Source organism: Diadema setosum, chromosome 17 (genome assembly GCF_964275005.1).
Source record: "Diadema setosum chromosome 17, eeDiaSeto1, whole genome shotgun sequence".
In the NCBI taxonomy this organism is placed as follows: Eukaryota; Metazoa; Echinodermata; class Echinoidea; order Diadematoida; family Diadematidae; genus Diadema; species Diadema setosum.
Genome location: NC_092701.1, coordinates 25,458,796 through 25,466,080, shown reverse-complemented (window position 1 = coordinate 25,466,080; position 7,285 = coordinate 25,458,796). Strand labels below are relative to the sequence as shown.

At 37.0% G+C, this 7,285-nt stretch overlaps 1 pseudogene; it reads right to left on the bottom strand.

The window, feature by feature from the left end:
* Window positions 1-1,079: 1,079 nt before the first annotated feature.
* Window positions 1,080-6,966, bottom strand: LOC140240912 (uncharacterized; annotated as a pseudogene).
* Between the last annotated feature and the right edge of the window lie 319 nt (window positions 6,967-7,285).

Here is a 7,285-nt window from a genome sequence, read left to right as displayed (position 1 = left end):
ATAGGATTATGGTAATAATGGGCACAAACTTTTCATCATTGAAAAGCACTCCAGAAGCTTATTAATTCTTTTATTACGGAACATATATCAGTTAAAAACATTACACATATTAATATAGAAAAACAACAATCATACATACAAGCGTGTCCATCGTTACGATAACACGAGATAACATTTCACTCCAGTCCAGTGATGAAGACAATACCGTGAGTGAATGGAATTCTTGAAAATCATACCCTATTCTTTTGGTCTCACGTTATAATTGTTACGGTTTTAGCATCACATACATGTATCAATTTAACATGAGTTTGATGTTCTGTCAAGTTCATACGTTATGTATGTAATCATGAAATACATGGTTTAGTAATGGATTCATTCTGATCTCACTGCGACAATTTGGTTATCAAGTATGAAAACTTGTAAGTTTATTACACACGGATGCATGCATTTTTCCTTGTATATGGTGATTACATCAACTTCAATTTCTGTCTTGCTCGTGTCACCCATCACCCTGTAACAGATTACTATAGTGACAATATAGTCTCCAAACTGCGTTTCATTTAAAATTATTACAGACCTGTAATGTACAGCTCTTCAGTTTGTTGTTTGTGTGTTTGTTTGTTTGTTTCTGTTTGTTTGTTTGTTTATTGGGGGGGGGGTTGTCAGTAATCTTTGTACATGTACAGGGATGTAAGCACAGTTATTACCATGGCTTAATCCTTGAAAGCATGAAATCTTAGAGGAAAAAGGAAAAATGTTAATAATAAGCTACTTGGTTGAATTTATACACTATATTACATCATCAAACTTTAAGATATCCATCAACACTATAATGATACATCCAAAAAAAAAAAATTAATCGCTATTTGAATCATTTTGTTTCTTTTGCAATTTTGTCTATTACTTTATTATAAAAATGTCGTTCATATACTGAATTTACATATTGATTTTAGCAATAAAGTGAAAGATTTCAAAATAACGAATACAAGTATATTATACTTTCTAAGAACTTGATGATATGTGCTGTTTCGGTATATACATTCTGTGAGAACTCATAGTGTCTTCTTTCAAATAGCCACCTACATATTAGTGTAGTTCATATAGATTTCTTCCTGCATCGTTGGCTCTGACTCAACCCTAGAAACTCCTCGTGTTTTATCCACCTGTGCATAGAGCTCCTCACACGGTGGCGGTTCTACGATCGAAATGTTACCTACTGTTTTGTTCACCGTCGCGTACATGTCCTCTCGGGTTTGGGATCTTGACGTAAAACTCTCCGGGTTCTGAATCTCAGTGTCGTGACAACCATTGAAGCTGTCCCCTTCTATCATCTTAGAACGAAGATCATTGGCGAAGTCTTTTTCAGGATTCAACAGACTATAATCTCCAGAGTCAAAAGCTTCAGGACATCGCGGTTGCTTGTTGGTATCAATGTCACTTTGTTGCTCCGGATTCAGTTGATAGTAGAAGACGTCTTCAGAAGGCATAGCTGTCATGGCATCCTTGCTGGAACAGGGCTTATTATATTTTCTGTCAGGGTATATCTTATGCTGTGAAGTTTGACCAATAGGTGACAGACCAGGGTTGTGACTTCCTTTTCTGTCGTCAGGGAAAGCATGATTGAGGCGATCGTACTCGCTATCTGTAGGCATTTCGGATGAATCGTGAAATAACGTCAGTGAATTGTAATAACTGTCATCAAACAAGCACGCTTTACCAGTGGATCTAATGGCACCATTCATCCTCCCGTCCAATTTACAAAGGTCTACATCCTGGTAGTCATTATCATCTCCATAAGCACACGCTGGTTGGTCCAGCGATGTCTCCTGCAGGCCACAATATGCATTATCAGAAGGAATATTCATTGAGGTCAAAGAAGTGCCGATGCCGGTATCTATGTGACTTTCGTCAGGAACTGTACAAGGGAAGCCACGATTTATGCAGATAAAGGTAGAAAGCCCCTCGTCTATCTCTTCAGCATCTTGGTAGATGTGACTAGTGTGCCCGAGATGGCCCCCTCTGTCTCCGACGGTGTTGCCCAGAATGTGGGGTAAAAAGCGACCAGCTGTTGTAGTATTAGGATTGGGAGCGTCCGACACAACGGTATGATTCGTCGTGATTGGATCTTGTAGAGAAGTGTCGATGGGATTCATCTGAACCTGTCCGCCATTTGGGTGAAAATTTGACTGATGCGAGGTTTGGGATCTCCAATGTCTGCAATTTAATGGGGAAATTGAATTTATGATTTTACGTATATGTGACCGTGCATCGCAAAGCCACCAAAAAGTCGCCATACATGGGTTTTTAGTTACGAGTAGATTGTGGAAGAGCAGAATCTAAGATTTAAAGGGTGTGTACAGTTCTGGTCGAGGTAAAAATTCAGCCTTTAACATTTTGCGAGATGCTCAGAAACCACTCTATGAGATGTCAAAGAGCATGCAATTCTAAGAGGTATCAAAAGTTTATTTGATGAAAATCGGTTTTAAAATGGCTGAGATATCCAAAAAAAAGGTGAAACAAAGAGATCCTAATAAAAGCGTGGCCTGTCGCCTTTTATCATGATCACTTTTTTGGATATCTCAGCCATTTGAAAACCAATTTTTATCAAATAAATGCTGAATCCTTCTTAAAATTACCTGCTCTTTCATATTTCATATGAGGTTTCTCATTATCTCACTTAGGAATGTTCAAAACATGAATCCCCATCTTAACGGTACTGTACAGTCCCTTTAAAATGATATATATACTTCAGTGCAAATAGACTTGCCAAACCCATTTAAATAATGGAAAGACAGTTCACACACTGCAAAAGTGTGTACTCAGAAGAGAGGCTTTAAAGTTAAGGGTCTAGGCAAATGCGTACTTTTCCCCCAGCTGTCTGCAATGAATGGAACAAAGAAAAAAGATATACATTTCCATGAAAACCACAATTAAGTGGTTATTAAACTAAACTGAAAGTTTGCTCATCATTAAATTACATTACATTTATGGCCAATATAAACTTCAAATGCAACATTAGTGCGATTTCAATTATTAGAGATGAAAACTGTCTGAAGGGTTTCTAGTGTTTTAAATCGGTAAATCTGAGAAAGCCTACATCAGACCGAAACGAAGTATTTGAAAAACTGCAAAAGAATCATGGTGCGCAATCACATAATATAGCGTCGTGGCCATATCGACAGCGCTTGACGCGTGACCATGTATAGTTTAGCGTAATAATGTCGGAAATCCTAGAGCTGACAAAAGGAGGTATATTCATTTTGCCCTTTCTTCGTGTTCACCCGTGCCACTTTACTTTTGATTCGGTTCATTTCAGTTTGAAGATCTAGTAAGCTTGACTGCCTATTGTTATATCATTCGAGGCTTTCTCCCTGCACACTATTCAGACGACTGGTGAGAATTTTCAATAATTAAAGACTCGGTAACACTGGAAAATGTGGGTGTCCGATTGAATCGGTCTTAATTCGCTGCCCACCGAGACATATTCGAAACAACGAATAGTGCTCGGCAGCCAGTTGTTTTAGGGATGATTCTAGTCAAGATATTTCTTCTCCCCTCCCCCCCCCTTTTTTTTTTTTTTTTTTTTGTAGGCTGAGTATGTACTTGCACATCAGTGATTAGTGATAAAACTGTGCACAATTTGTTACGGGGATTTTCGAATATACCCGAACCGGGCCTGCCTTTCGAATCCATGTATCCCCACGATACGGGGTCTTTAAAAGATGCAATTTTTATTCAAAAAAATATATATTTACGAGATCAACAAATTAAATCAAGATGAATGTCTTTTATTGTTTTAAAACAATACCACAAGGCTGACTCAATACTTGGACTTGGACTGGGAGAGATACTCATCTCGTATGATCATTTTTTCTTTGCTTGTTTTTCTGTGTTGTCCGTATCCTTTTCTCTAGTCTTTTGACTGTGTATACATAGGCGGCTCCTTGCCATTGATTTGGTGGTGGTTTTCGTAAAATATGTTGAAAAAAAATACTGTATCAATGAAAGTTTTGGGCGACATATGGAATAATAACATGATAAAATGTCTGGCGACCAGAAACTCGGGTTTTCGTGATAACAAGTCCACCCACCAATAGTTATGTAATAAGAATACAAATCAGCAAACTTACTTCAACATTCATGTGCATTCAGTAATGTACACTCACTTCTGAATATGCTTTATTTGTTTCCTGGGTTGCATACAATGATTCCACACCCTAGATTTACAAACTAGTTTTCACAAAAATTCACACCCCCATTTCCTTACATCCCATATAATAGTTTGTATTAAAAAAAAAAGGTCACCTTTTCTTTTGATGTTTCCACCAAGCCATTATCATGGACAGTATGACAAGCACGGCGAAAACAACACCAAGAAGGGTTCCCAGGATGTAAGTAATAAAATTCATCTCATAAAGTTCGGTATCTGGTTCGGTATCTGGAAGATAAATCATTTAGTGAGTCCATCGTCACCTTAAAAATCAATGGAGGAAGAATTTGCTCTCGTAGTTTTTTTCTTCTCTTTTACGATGACTATAGGCAGAAATTACCTTTGTTTGTTTTTATAATCAGATCAAATCATTATGAAGAGAAATAGTTCTATTCTGTAACCTGGCAAGATTTCTCACTTTGCTGAATTATCGCAGTATACTAACATATTTTATTTTATTTTATTTTTTTTTTGGGCTGTTGACGAGTGACTGTTAAGATAGCATGAGATGAGAGACTTCAGAAAATCAGATTATTCGTGCCCGGTTTGAAGTGTTGTACTCATAGAAGTTCACACACTTGACGGAAAGAGCATAGGGGAATTATTACACAAATTCGTATAAGCAGATTCTGAAGTGATTACTGTAGTCGAAATGTTTATCACAACAGTTCCCAAGTCCCTGATTTACATTCAGGCAGAGCATTCAAACCTGACCAAAACTATAAACGAATAAAGGATTAACGACATTTTCTGTAAATGTTTACTTTGCATAGGCAGACGTAATGTACTTGATCGCTTTTGTAAGCCATATTCACGATTGGAACTTTTTCAAGAAAATGCATTTCTGTTCGACCAACGCAATGTGTTCTATGACAGTAACGATACTACGAAGACCTGATAAAGTCGCCAGACATAATATGTTTTCTTCAGTCCCTGTTGAAAAAAAAAAAAAGCACATTACAACTTGCCATTTCATCATGGACAATGGGTATTCTGACTTTTGAATATGCATCGTCTTTCTGTCTGTCTTGCTTTACTGTCTGCGACTTTCTTTTTATAATGTATTCATTGTTTAGATATGAACTCAACTCACAAACTTTCATATAAAAAAAAGAACTAGGCAAACGCTTTATTGATTCCAATGTTATTTTAGTATCAGACTTTTTTGTCATCATACATAAAGCAGTAGCACTTTCATACCTTGAATTTAAATTCAAATAAAATGATGTCGAATTTACCATAAATTGTCACCCGTGGTTCGCTTTTGCCATAAAAACATGTTAACAAAAGGATTACCCTAAAATGTAAATCAATTGCAGCAAAATAGTTTTGACGAAATTACTGCCAGTGAGAAGGGGAAAGTATGGGTTAAATCAATTACTAAACTCACGTGACGAAGAAGTTACAGTAACTGTTGTCTCTCCAAATGACGTCAGAACTTGAATAGTCGGTCTATGCCCTGTGCATTTTAATCAAAACACAGGCAATACTGACAGTAATTATACTAGTACATGTTGATGGGAAATCTCCTAATCAGTTTGTACTTTTTGTGACAGCACTTTTCTGTGCAATATTACAGTTTTCACACTTTCCAGATCGACAATACGTACATGCATATACAGAACAATTCTTGTATCTGTCAGAATGATATCAGACTTATTTGCATGGTGATCAAAGTACAACAGTAACTGTTTGTAGTTATGAGTGCTCACAAAAGAGAAGTCGGCATTTTATTGAATTTATGTCATTGTCTTCGTTTTCTAACATGTCTCAAATCAACCGTTGCAGTCCAATGAAATAATACCACATTAACGACAACTGAATTTCGAGGAAGATAAACATTTCTTTTTAACTAATATATATTGATTGACATTATCTTTGACGTCATCTTTGTTGTTGTTGTCACGGTTTTTCAAAAACGCTTTGAGGCTGGTCGAAATTGTGCTTCATGAGCATGTTATTATTATCTATTATAATTATCATAATCATAATCTTTAGGACATTTGTTATAACACAAAATTTTGTTCATGCGGATATGATGAGCTATATAACTGCAAGCCTCGGTACTTACCATTAGACGTGTTTTGCATACTTTGTGTGGGCTTTGTGCTGATGTTGACATCTTCCCACTCATCGTCTGTGAACAAAAGATCCACACACAATAATAGTGACAACCACATAAACAGAATTCGTCCCATAGCGTAGCGTAAAATCTCACTCAGAAACTCCAAAATGTTGTCTTATTGAAACGTAGTGATGAAAGTGCGGTAGTAATCTCTCGTGAATCGCTTGTTAATGTTAAAATACATTTCACCTCTTTTTGTATGTTTTCTAATGAAGGCGGGAAAGTAACCAGGGGCATTTTCAAAAACGCATCATTCTCATGAACATAAAAGACCGAAATAAGACTAATCTTTCCCAATGGTTTACATGTTAGGGTATCAGAATCTGTGCATTACGAGTTGTATCATTTTAAGTCAATAAGTCTTGAATGATACAAACGCATTTGAGTTACTTAGTTCAATTGTTCCATCAGGCGTGGAAGTATGAATTCAATGTCGTTACAATCATCTGTCATTGTTCCACACTAATTGATGGGAGATCGGTTTGAAATACTCCAGTGGTTATTCGAGATTAGGCAAGATTATAATGTAGGATGTATTTGCACGTCACACCGTTAGTCTCCTTTCTGGCTTCACGGCAAGACGGAGTTGAAGTGTTCCAAACAGGGAAGTAGGTAGTCCCATACACTGCATTCAAGGGCGCCGGAAGCGGGGGGGGCAGGGGTGGCACTTGCCCCCCCAAACAAAATGTTGGGGGGGCAAAACGAGTTTTTGCCCCCCCCCCCAAAGTGCCCCCTGTAACAAATAATTAATCACTGATTTAAAGACCAAAATGATCAATAAAGGCATATTTCTTGTCTAAATGTTGTAATTTCATAACTGAAAATTATAATACACTAACAACATGCATTATTGTATCTATACACTAATAGTAACTTATGAGTAAATTTAGTGTATAGATCGTAGCCTCGTGTCCTCGAGTGTGCCCGCTGAAACATACCTTTAGTAAACC